The sequence below is a fragment of the Castanea sativa genome, chromosome 9 (genome assembly GCF_040712315.1).
Source record: "Castanea sativa cultivar Marrone di Chiusa Pesio chromosome 9, ASM4071231v1".
Taxonomy (NCBI): Eukaryota; Viridiplantae; Streptophyta; class Magnoliopsida; order Fagales; family Fagaceae; genus Castanea; species Castanea sativa.
The window spans coordinates 153,641-166,042 of record NC_134021.1 but is presented as its reverse complement, the minus strand read 5'-3'; the positions used below and the strand labels follow the sequence as shown (position 1 = coordinate 166,042).

Below are 12,402 nucleotides of genomic sequence, written 5' to 3'. Positions count from 1 at the left end.
CTAGTTGGTGATTGAAGTCGCGTACTGGGATTCGCGCAATTGGTTAGTCACGTACTTGGGAGCCGTGCATCAAAAGAAGAAATTGTCACTATAGAACAAGTCTAATTGGGTATTGGGGTAAGGGTTCAACTGTAGGTTGGTAAGGTACTTGGGATTCCTTTACTTGTAACCGCTTATTGTGATCATAGTGGAATTTCAGGAGTGGTGACCTTAAAATCACCCGGTGGGGTTTTTACTGTGTAGGTTTTCCCCATTCGTAAACAAATCACCGTGTCATTTATTTTCCACTGCATACTTTAGTTTATTGGTGATTTTTTTGTGCTACCACGCGTTTGCATGTTAATTTGATTAATTAATAAACTTGGCTAATTAATCAATTAATCCATCACAAGGGGTCAATATGATTTTGGCCTATCAATTTGTCCTATTGCTAAGCAAAAGAGATTGCTCTTTCCTATTTCTACTCATACTACTCTTTGTACATTTGATTTAATTCACACTGATATTTGGGGCCTTTCTTCAGTTCCTTCTTTAAGTGGTTCTAAGAATTTTCTCACAATTGCGGATGACTACAGCAAATGCACTTAGGTGTATCTCATGAAACACAAATCTAAGAAACCATCCTTAATTCTCTCTTTTTTTAATATGGTTGCAACTTGCAACTCAGTTCAATGCTTCCATCAAGGTCCTAAGGTCTGACAATAGACCTGAAGTTGCTTTACAATCTTTCTTTTCTTCTAAAGGTGTAATTCATCAACTATCTTTTGTTGAAACACCACAATAGAACTCCATAGTTGAGAGAAAACATCAACATCTTCTCAATGTAGCTAGATCCCTTAGATTCCAAGCTAATCTACCTTTAAAATTTTGTGGAGATTGCATACTTACTACTACATATCTTACTAATAGAGCACTTAGTCCTCTGTTTGGTAATAAGACACCCTTTGAGAAACTCTGAGGCTATTCTCCCTTATATTCTCATTTAAGGGTGCTCGGTTGCTTATGCTATGCCTCTACTCATTCTAGACATGGAACAAAATTTGGTCCTAGAGCTAAGGCTTGTATTTTTTTAGGATATCCATATGGTTTCAAAGGATAAAAGCTTTATGATTTAGCAACTAAGTCTTGCTTTGTTTCAATGGATGTTGTTTTTCATGAGTCTACATTTCCCTTTAAGCATCGATTGCCTAAGTCAAACAAGCCTGTTAGCTCTGCTCTTTTTCCTCCCCAACCTATTTTTTCATAACCCAATCCATCAGAATTTGCAGAATTCACTTCTGCAGAACCTCCAGTAGAGAATTTTGACCCTATTGCTGTTCCACCTGACCAATTTCCTGTGTTTGAAGAACCTGAAATTCTTCCTGGAATTGTTCCCAATCTAGAAATCCTTCTTACTTGCAAGATTATCACTGCTATTTGGCTACTGCTACATCGCCATCAGCTTCAACTACCCTCACCCTTTCAAATGATTCCACATCTTTTTGTGCTGGTAAGCTCTATCCTCTCTCATCTACCATTTCCTATAATCATCTTTCTTCTTCCCATAAAGCCTTTTCTATCACTTTGTCCACTCATAAAGAACCTGAGTCTTATTTCCAAGCTATGAAAGACCCTAAATGGCAAGAAGCTATGAAGGCTGAAATTGATTCAAATTTAAGCACTTAAATCTTTACAATTTGGGTTGGAATGCAATCCCTTTTTTTGGGCTAGAATTTGGTCCCTTTTTTTGGGTTGGAATTTGGTCTTATCATCTATTATTCACAAATCCGAATTTGATTCAAAGAGAGCCCAATTGACCTTTCTTTTTAATGATTGTTTCTATGGCTCTTAGGCCTAAAAAGATTTATCATTGTTCCTTCTAGATACGTATAGTTCCTTTTGATTGATGCAATTTTTCTCCTAACAACTTAAAGTTAGATTTGACCATAGAAATGAGTTCCAAGCTTTTCTTTCTCCCCTATATGCTCTGTCAGGACTCACAAGTAGTTGGGAGGAAAAGAGAAAGAAATCTTGAAATACCAAAACCAAATAGAAATCCTCAATTTTATCATTTGCTTCTCTCATTCTCTTACTTCCCTACATTTTCACAAATTTCCTCTTATTGCTGCGTTTTTTCCTCTCTCTCTCTCTCTCTCTCTCTCTCTCTCTCTCTCTCTCGTGTTTTTTGATTTTCTCATGGCTACTCTTTGTCAATTAGTGGAGTAGTTGGCTTCTCTCGTGTTTCTTATTGCTGTATCATTCTTTCTTCTTAAGGATTCCTTATTTATTTCATCTAACTAGAAACCTATTTCCTTTATTATTGTCCTACTGTACTTGTCTGCCATGACCAATCTATAACAGTTTCGCTTACCATGGACATGTGACCAAAGTTTCAAAAAAAGGGGGCATAGTTTGTGCACAAGCGGACCCAAGGTGGGTTGTAATTGAACCGTTCTCAACTTTCCTATCCAGAACGCTTGGGCTATAGTACAGTAGGAGGCAATCTAGCCCAAAATCACAAAAGGCTCTCCACATAGATAAAGGTAAAAGTTAGCTGAGATAGTATAGTGAAGCTTATGAATAGTACCAAAAAGTGCAGTTGGGATCATGAATAGTAGCAAAAATAAGCTGAATAATAAAATAAACTGGTTTCATAATTTTTGCCAAACACACACTAAGCATGCAACTCTATCCCATCGGCTAAGTTATAGGCAAATGAATCCAATTGTATCATCCAACTTAATTTCACCTCAACAGCTAGAAGTTGAACAAGGAAATGAATAATCAATTATAAATACTTACATGTCGTCTATGTGATTGTTCTATGGAGAGATAGAGAGCTTCAGTTTCATAGCTCAAGGAAGCTCAACAAAGATGTATATATAATTATCTTTTGGTTTTTCTATTTAACTAGCATGTATATATTATTACCAAGAATGCCAATTTAAAGTTTTGACAACTATCTGCTAGTACTCCAAGCTAAGCATATGAAACATTGGGAATTTATTCAGCCCCTCATATGCAAGCAGGCCATAAATTCCTATTGCAATAACAAACTGTTCTTCATTCTAATGAAAAACCAAATAAATGTCGTAGAAATGCCTATAAAAAATTGCTTAGGAAGAAACATACCTAAAGTTTTTGAAAGCATTTTTGCAAATTCCCCAAAAGAAGTCAACTTGGTCTGAGCAAACTACAGAGCTTCTATGCCGACAAGGAAACAATAATTTATAAACTCACACTCTAGCAAATATTGTTGTTGCTCTGCATACCATTTTCTAGAGCAGACAACTCCTCACTCTTCTCCAACAAGTCATGTGCCAGTTGATTGTGCGCGACTGTGATCTCAGCCCACCAATTTTTTCTCAATCTGGGCCTAATCCACATGAACGAATTGGATCGTGATGCTCAAAATGTCGAGTTCACTATAAAATGTACTCCCCCCTAGATCGAGGGTTCTACATGGAGTCACCACATATTTAATTTAAATGAAAAAAATAAGAAAGTCTTCACTATAAAAAAAATGCTTCTGTTGTATTAATATATATGACGATTTACATTAGTTTTGTAACAAAATTTACAATGCTTTTTAAGTCCTAGATACAATCTAAGAAAGTAAATTACATTGTTTTGTTTCCTAGTTATATTCTAAAAAATGTAAAATTGCATATACAAGAGCCTAGTCTAGAACCATTGATCTTGGTGTGGAGGCTAATTTACGAGATGAGAAGGGGATTAAGCACCCATCTCGCCCGATAAAACCAGTCTCCTAGGTTAAAGTGGCCAATATCATGTCATGTCAAACAAATACAAACAATATATCATATAAACATGTTGATTTGTAAGAATTGCAAACAAATATGTGTTGGAGAATTTAACATAAAGAGAAACAAAAAGTGAAATTTGTAGATAACAATGTAAATGTAAAGAAAGCATGAAGTAATGGCATGTTCATTCAAGAAATTAATGTAAACAAAGAATTCCTAGCCTAAACATGTTCATCTAAGCATGATAAAAAAAACAAATAATAACTTAAAAGTATTCATCGAAGCATGTACAGAGAATTGTTATGCTTTTTCTCATCCACACAATTGCAAAGAGAAAAACAAAACATTTAAGCATATTTGATCATCCGAACAATTATGAAAAAAAAAAAAGTAAAGAAAAATCTCTTAGACATGTTATTCTAGAGAAAATCAAAATACTTAGACATGTTCATTTAAGTATTTAAAAACGTAAAACAACTACCTAGATATGTTCATCTAAGCATTCAAGAGAAAGTTGTGCAGAAACTTAAATAACATAATTAACTACTTACCAGCATAGAGCATAAATTAAAAGGAGAAGTGATCAATCAAAGAGCTAGGGAGAAGTTTTGAAAGGAAATTCAATTCTCTACAACTTTTCCAGAAATTAAGAAAATCAAATTTCAACGTTGTTCTGGCCTAAAATGTGATTCAAGGTGCTTTTGAGAATAATAACGTTTTTTTTTAGCTTTTTTTTTAAAAATTTTTTTCATGGATCATATCTTTTTCTCTCTCCAAAATTATTTTATTTTTTAAAAAAGCAGATAAAATGCCACAAAGGAAAACATTTTTTTAATTATTTCTTAAAAAGATGAAGTAACATGAAATCTAATAAAAAATCACACTTTATTAATTTTAAATTAATTCTTGCGAGAACCAATTAAAATTAAAGTGTTTAAAATAAGACGTGATCAGGCCCATTGTGTATGTGAGCAATGATCATTGAAATTTTTTTTGTATGATAACTTTTGATCAGGTGGTCCGATCAAAGCCCGTGACATATCATTATGATTGTTAGAGAATCAAAATTTGTTTTATATCACAAATCTGAAAATCTACATGTTGGTTAAATGCAAGCTGTAAAATAGGGTGTCTACACTGATATGTCAGCTCAATGGCCTTAAGTGCATTTCCCTCCAAGGAAAAATAAAAATTCCTGAGCATAAACTATACAATAAGAAGCATCAACCATGTATTCAATAGATAAAACAACCTAAATATAAAATATTGATGAATTATTCAAAAATAACAAATAAGGAAAATGGCTAAGATGATTACCAAGAACTATAATTTATAATCCCCTTTGTTATCTCCAAAGGATGAGTTGCCACAAATGGTTAACCAAAATTCATAAAATTTTGAGCAAATTGATCAGCAAGGCATTCAACCACATAGAGATTAAACATAGATATGCAACTACTTGGAAGGGTATGCAAAACCTTAAGATTTTTTTTTCCAATTTAGCATCCACTAACACCCATAAGCATATTATATAGTCAATTCTGAAGCCAATAACTCAACTCTCAAACATGTGAATACAAATACAAAATTTGCAGCCACTCAGATTAGCAACGAAGGCCAGATGGTGGTTCTGTTTGTGACCATGTATCAAATGTTCCACCTTGCAAATCAAACCATCAATCGTGAGGTCACCTAAACTACTTTATTGAATTACATAAATGTAAAATCAAACACATATCATCATATAAGTATCTCTCAAAACCAATGTTATCAAAATCAGGATCTTACGTAGGATGGTGGGAGGCAGGTGAGATCGTAGATTGTAGAATCGGATTGTGGATCGTAAGATCCTACATTATTTGAGGAAAAAACAAAAAATACACATTAATATATTAAATAATCACATAAATTATATATTCATTGATATAATTACCATACATCACTACATCAATTTGTAAACATCATTTAAAGAGGCCAAAAACCTCAAAATGTGACACTCTATTAGAATATTTTTTATTTGGATCTAACTTACACCCCTCTACATTATAGTGGAAAAACTTAGTCTATTGAAATTTTATTTTTTATTTAGGTCCAATTAAGACTTCTGTTAAGTTAAAGAAGATTACAAAAAACTAATATCGTTTGGGATTGTCAGAATCGAATGATCCTACCAATCCTAAACGATTGAAAGATCCTTGAAATATCTAGATCGTTTTGGACAAGTGGGATCGTAAAATTGTAGGATTGTAGGATCCAGATCAGGATTTTGACAACTATGCTCAAAACTACACAAAAAATTCAGCAAAACAAGCCCATCATGCAAGAGCAATAATTATAGGAGTGTGCTCTGATGGTGCGATTAACTATCGTAAAACACTAAGAGTGAGCAGCTTTAAATCCTATTACTTTCCCAACCAAAATAGTAAATTTCAATTATCTTAAGGGCCTGGAAAAGTAATTTCAATACTCACCGTTTTGGCTACCAAAGTACTGAAGCTTCGCTATTGTAGCTATGGTCATTCGCTCTTTTTATATACAGATAGATATAGAAGACAAATTCATTTCATTATAAGGGTAATATACACTTTTGAAAAAGGAAAACACATGTTTGATACATTCCAATTCAAAATGACATCGAATTGAAGAATTTGAATTTCAACAAGCCTCATCAATATGTATAAACTTCTCCTCTTGATTATAAGTGGGCACCCCATTATATCTTTCTCTTCACACGACATTTGAGTTAGGAATCCAATGGTTTCTAATGAGAATAGATAGGAATTATAGGGGAATTGATGAGAATTGTAGAAAATTGATTTAATTCGAGATAGTCACCCTTTATAGAGAAAGAGAGAGAGATATACTAATGCACTAAGAAATTGGTTTATTTTTCAATTGATATCTCATATTAGATTACAATCATATATTTATGAGAGACTAGCCCTAATCTCATAAGCCTACATGGCTTCATCCTATTGGTTCTATTATTCCTCATGTGCATTAATAATTTCAACATATGCTAAATGTAATTAACATACTTGAAATTGTAACTAACTAACTAAATTTTAATACAACAATTATCATCCATATGCTTATAGCATTCTTAACAATTTGTAAGAGTAGCCTAGCATCCTTTTTTGGCAAACAATGTATAAGATCACTTGGGCAATTAAACATCTTGTCAGGAAGATTATCACATTACAATCTAATAAAAGAAACAACAAAATTAGTTATTTAGAGAATTTAAATTCGTCCACAAAGAACCAACCAAAAGATGTTATGATATAAAGCCAACTATTTTCGATAAATTTACATTGCTCAAAGCAACTTGCTTTCTCAAGAAAAAAATTATAAGCATAACATCTATAAAGTTGGTAGAACAACAAATAAAGTTTTTAAAGTTTCAAGGTTGGCAGCAAGCAGGTAAGAACTCTTGGCTCCCTTCGCCTCCATCCCAAACTTTCCCTCTCCACCTCTCACACTCTCCCTCCTCAAGATTTGTTTTAGTCTCTTCCCTTGAAACAGCTTTGCTTTTCCTCACAAAAAACTCACTGTTTTGGCTACCAAGATGGACAATACTTGACTAAAACAAAGTACTGTAGCTTTGCTATTGTGAGTCCAAATCTTCTGTCCCACTTTTCCTACTCCACTCTATACTCCACCAATAAAAACTTACCACATCTTCAGCTAATTAATTAAATACTATCGTTATTGACTTATTAATGCTACCGTTATTAATTAATAGTAGTATTTAATTAATTAGGTGGACACGTGGTAAGTATTTATTAGTGGAGTATATAGTGGAGCAGGAAAAGTGAGACAGAGGATTTGGACTCTGCTATTATAACCATGGTCATTCGCTCGTTTCATATATAGATAGATATAGAAAACAAATTCATTTCATTATAGGGGTAATATACACTTTTGAAAAAGGAAGATACATATTTCATACATTCCAATTCACAATGACATCAAAATGAAGAATTTGAATTTCAGCAAACCTCATCAATATGTATAAATTTCTCCTCTTGATTATAAGTGGGCACCCCATTAGATCTTTCTCTTCACAAGACATTTGCAAGAGTAGGCTAGAATCCTTTTTCAGAAAACATTGCATAGGATCACTTGGACAATTAAACATCTTGTCAAGAAGATTATCACATTATAATCTTATAAAAGACAACAAAATTAGTTCTTTGGGAAATCTAAATTCCTCCACAAAGAACCAACGAAAAGATGTTATGATATGAAGCCAACTATTTTCGATAAATTTAAATTGCTCAAAGCAACTTGCTTTCTTAGAGCATTCTCATTAAGTGTGTCAAATGCTAAATATTTGGCATTTGACATACCAAACTCTAAAAAACTACTTTTATCAAATGTTTTAAATACCATAATATTTAGTATTAATGAACAATGCAATCTCAAATTTGAGACCGTATTGTTCATAAAATGTAAAACTTATATATATATTTTTTATTCAGGTGGGGCCCGCTTTCTTTAAAGAGAGAGAGAGTGAGATATAATTAAAAAAATGAATAAAAATATTAAAGAAAGAATATTTAAATGAAGTTGTAAAAAAAATAGAATGTTTGATGTTTGGTATATTATAAAATGAGGTGATAAAATTGTAAAAGTAGTGTTTTGAAATTATAAATGCTAAAATTTACAATTGTTGATGAGAAAGCTCTTAGAGTAACCACATCAGTTCGTTTATTTTACACATCTATTTTACACTAAAAACCTACTTTTTCTATTTTACACATTCATTTTTACAAAACACTCACATCAGTTCATCTATTCTACCACATCTTTTAATTAAATAATTAATTTTCTTAAATTTTTTATTATTTCTCTTTAACTACCCTATACGCGCGCGCACTCTCTGTACCCATTTTTTCTAATTTTGCTCTCTCTCTCTCTCTCTCTCTCTCTCTCTCTCTCCATTTTCCAGATCAACTCTCCCTACACCTCCGATCCACAACACCGATCCGCAGCTCCGATCCCCAACTCCGCCGATCTACAACACCGATCCCCAGCTCCGATCCACAACACCGATCCGCAACTCCAATCCACTGCTCCGATCCACAAGCACCGATCTCCCTAGCACCGATCAGGCTCCGATCAAGCTTCGATCAGGCAAGACCCAACTCCGATCAAGCATCGATCTATCTCTTTGTTGTTTGTCCATGTGGGCTTGTTTGTGTGTGGGTGTGTTTGTGTATCTGTGTGTGTGTGTGTTTTTTTTTTTGGAGCAAGTACGTCTGAGTTTGTTACTGAGTATCTCTGTGGATGTTACTAAGTTTGTTGAGCACGGAGAAGAAAGAAAAAATGGAGCGAACGGGAAAAGAATAAAATAATAAATGGACGGGCTACAGTACCCGTGTATATTTACACGAATACTGTAACTCGTGTATGGATTTCCACATTTTTGCCTATTTATACACCACTGATGTGGGTGTTTTTTTGCATAAAACGTGTAAAAATTGTACTTTCTTTTATTTTAGAAAACTTTAACTTATCTAGAGTGGTTGCTCTTAGGAAAGAAATGATGAGCACAATATCTCTAAAGTTGGTAGAACAACAAATAAAGATTTTAAAGTTCCAAGGTTGGCAGCAAGCTTGTGATTTGCCAAGACATAACTAATATTCCAATTTATTCAATCATTTTTGCTGCTGAATAATAATTAATTGCATCCACATGTTCACAATTAAAATTAAATAATTAAAAAAAGTCTTTATGATGGGTTTTATTTCACTGTCAAGACACATAAAGCATCACATTTAAAATGTGCATTTCTCTTCTTCATTTCTGTACAAAGAGCTTCAAATTTCCTACAAAGGCAACCCATTTCCATAATAATTTGGATGCTCAAATAATGCGTGAACGATACCATTTGACCAACAAAATCAATTTCAATTAAAGAATTAGAGAAAACAATTTAAAAATAAAAAACTCTCCTACTACCTTTTCCTCTTCTCAGCAACCACACAAAAGGGTTGCATTATCCAACCTTAAACTTTAATGAAATGGCTAATGTTGAAGGTTTAGTAAAAAAATCTGTCATAGAGCAGGGGTGCATTCTAAAATGCAAAGAAGATGTTAAGGCAACCCACCAATATTGAGACACAACAACAGCAACAACAAGAAGAAAAAAATAAAAATAAAACAGAGCCAGTAGTTACTCTACCACACCAGATTTGGGGTACAACTGTATAGGAGGTGATTTTAGTTACCATCTTTGCAATAGGCTAATGACATTATCCAAACACCAACAACATCATTGTTCATATTTTTATAATTTTTGAGTATCTGGGAAAGGAATATACCGACTTTAGTAAGATTGACCATACTATATAAGGCACAATTCATTAAGTTGTAGTTCTTGATCAAACCTTCACACCATTTCTATAAATATCAGAATTTTTATTTTCAAAATTATAAAAAATGGTCAAGAAAATTGGTTAAGAATTGGAATTTTTTTTTTTTTTTTTCGGCAAGGATCAACAAAAATAACCACCCAAGTGACTGCATCTATTAAACACCATCGCACCTCTCTCTGAAGGCAGCCCTAAAGCCATTCAAATCAATGACCTCAACTCAAATCAACCACAAAAATTTCTCCCTGGTCAATGAGAAAGGTATTCATATGGTTTCACAATATGAAAAAACTAAAATAAAAATATCATTGGAAAAACTTACAGGTGAAAACTGAACAGAATTTCTCTCAAAGCCGCTCTAACCGTTTCCCATAGTTGACAGAATCCGAGACAAAATAGGTGCTTGGAACCTTCGGGCATGGTGAAGAGGTATCTGAATCAAAGACATAGGCCCGTAGCTGGATTTGGAAATGTTAGGGATGCCTGTGTCAGCAGCACAATCCGGTGAGAGAATGAGTAAAAGTAGGCGTGGGAGAGAGAGGAAGTTTTTACAGTTTCCGAGAGAGAGAGATTAGAGGCCCAAAACCTAGCAGAAACTCACTGTCACCAAAAGCACCCTCATTTCTTTCAAAAACTCAAACCCACAGAAAAATCCATCCTTTTTACATCAAACTGAAACTACAAACACAACAAGCTCCCCAACCTCCAAAACCCCAAAAACAGAGCCAAAACATAGAAAGCTCCTTCCTTTCTACCATCAGGCATCAGGCCAAAAAACCCAGCAAAGGTCCCTCCTTTTTGCCATTTCCCAACAACTACAACCCACAACAGCAGCAGTGACAAGAACAACCACAACAAGCACATACAACAGCAACCAACAAGAATCAAAGAAACAGAGAGACAAAGAGAGAAGGGAGGAAGCAGTGTCAAAAGGAAAAGCAAGCAGTGAGAAGGAAAGCAATAACAAATAGCAAGATAAAATGGGTACCATCTACTTCCTAGTCCATTTTCAAGCTATGCTTTTATTTTTAGAATACATGCTCACATGTTTATAGTAGCTCAAGTGTACACATGAACACAGACACACACGGCAACACCTATTACTGTTCTGTGTTCTCACACACAGTGAGCACCGATTGCATACAAACAGAGCATGCTTGCACAAATCAAACACACATACAAACAACCACAGCACAACCCATAATCCCATCACCTCAAATCAAATCGCACCCACCAACAACCACACTAAAATCCAAATCCCCTTTTCAAACCCCCAAACCCAAATCAATTTTTTTTTTTTTTTTTTCCAAATCCTTAAACCCCAAAAAGAAAATTAGATCCCTAAACCCACAAACAGGCAATTTATAAGACGGGGAACTTTCATAAACCAAAGAGCAACAGAAAAATAAAAAGAAAATAAGAGAAAAGAAGAGAGGAAATAGAAAACGGAAAATAGAGACAGACCCAAGATAGCCACTGGTGGTGGCTCGCGGTGGTCGTAATTTTTGGTTTAGAGAGAGAGAGCTACGGCTTAGAGCTTCGGTCACGGGGTTATGCCATTGTGGGAGGTCGAGAGAGTGAGGGTGCGAGTTAGAGAATGGATCAACCAGAGAAAGCAAAGGAAGAGCCACCGACATGGGATAGATACGGATTGAGAATTAAGATAAGGTTGGATCAGATCAGACTTCGTCCAATTCGTAAACAAAGCCTAATAATTTAAAACAAGTATATGCCCACTCCTCTATTAACCTCACACCCACTTTTATGTTTTGCAATGAGCCCAAATTCGAACTATCCTGCAGCCTAAGAACGAATCTCTAATATCTGATCTTCCAGGGTAAAAAAACAGAAAGCGAATTGTACCAGATCTATATGTTTAAGGCAAAATTTAGCATTGACCCTAATCCAAATTTATAATTTGACCGCACAATTTTATTGAAATAACATTTTCAACCCCAAAATTAAAGGATTTCATAGTTTTATTTTATTTTAAATATAGCCATAAATTAAAGGATTTCATAGTTTTAGTTGAAATTTAATAATGTCAGTTAATTAATTTTGATGTTAAATTTAAAATTATGAAATTCTGTGTAATTTAATTTTCTACGTAACATATTATAAAAATTAGAGACATTTAATTATCCAAGCCTAACTCTAAGCTTAGTCTAACCCATTTTAGAACCTTAGCCCACTCTCTTGAAACAACCCAGTACCTTGAGGCCCATCAACTACTTAGGTCTCCATTTTAGCTAGCCTACCAACAAAGTTTTCAGGC

General features: G+C 34.1%; 1 long non-coding RNA gene across 2 annotated transcripts; it reads right to left on the bottom strand.

The window, feature by feature from the left end:
• Positions 1 to 3,496: 3,496 nt before the first annotated feature.
• LOC142610188 (uncharacterized) lies at positions 3,497 to 11,957 on the bottom strand. Of its 2 annotated transcripts, XR_012839783.1 has the most exons (3): positions 11,592 to 11,946; positions 10,450 to 10,610; positions 3,497 to 5,596 (listed from the first exon to the last, which is right to left on the bottom strand). It is a non-coding gene; the product is annotated as an uncharacterized LOC142610188 (long non-coding RNA). The 2 variants fall into 2 exon arrangements; XR_012839782.1 differs by having other exon boundaries at positions 10,450 to 11,957.
• Positions 11,958 to 12,402: the final 445 nt, after the last annotated feature.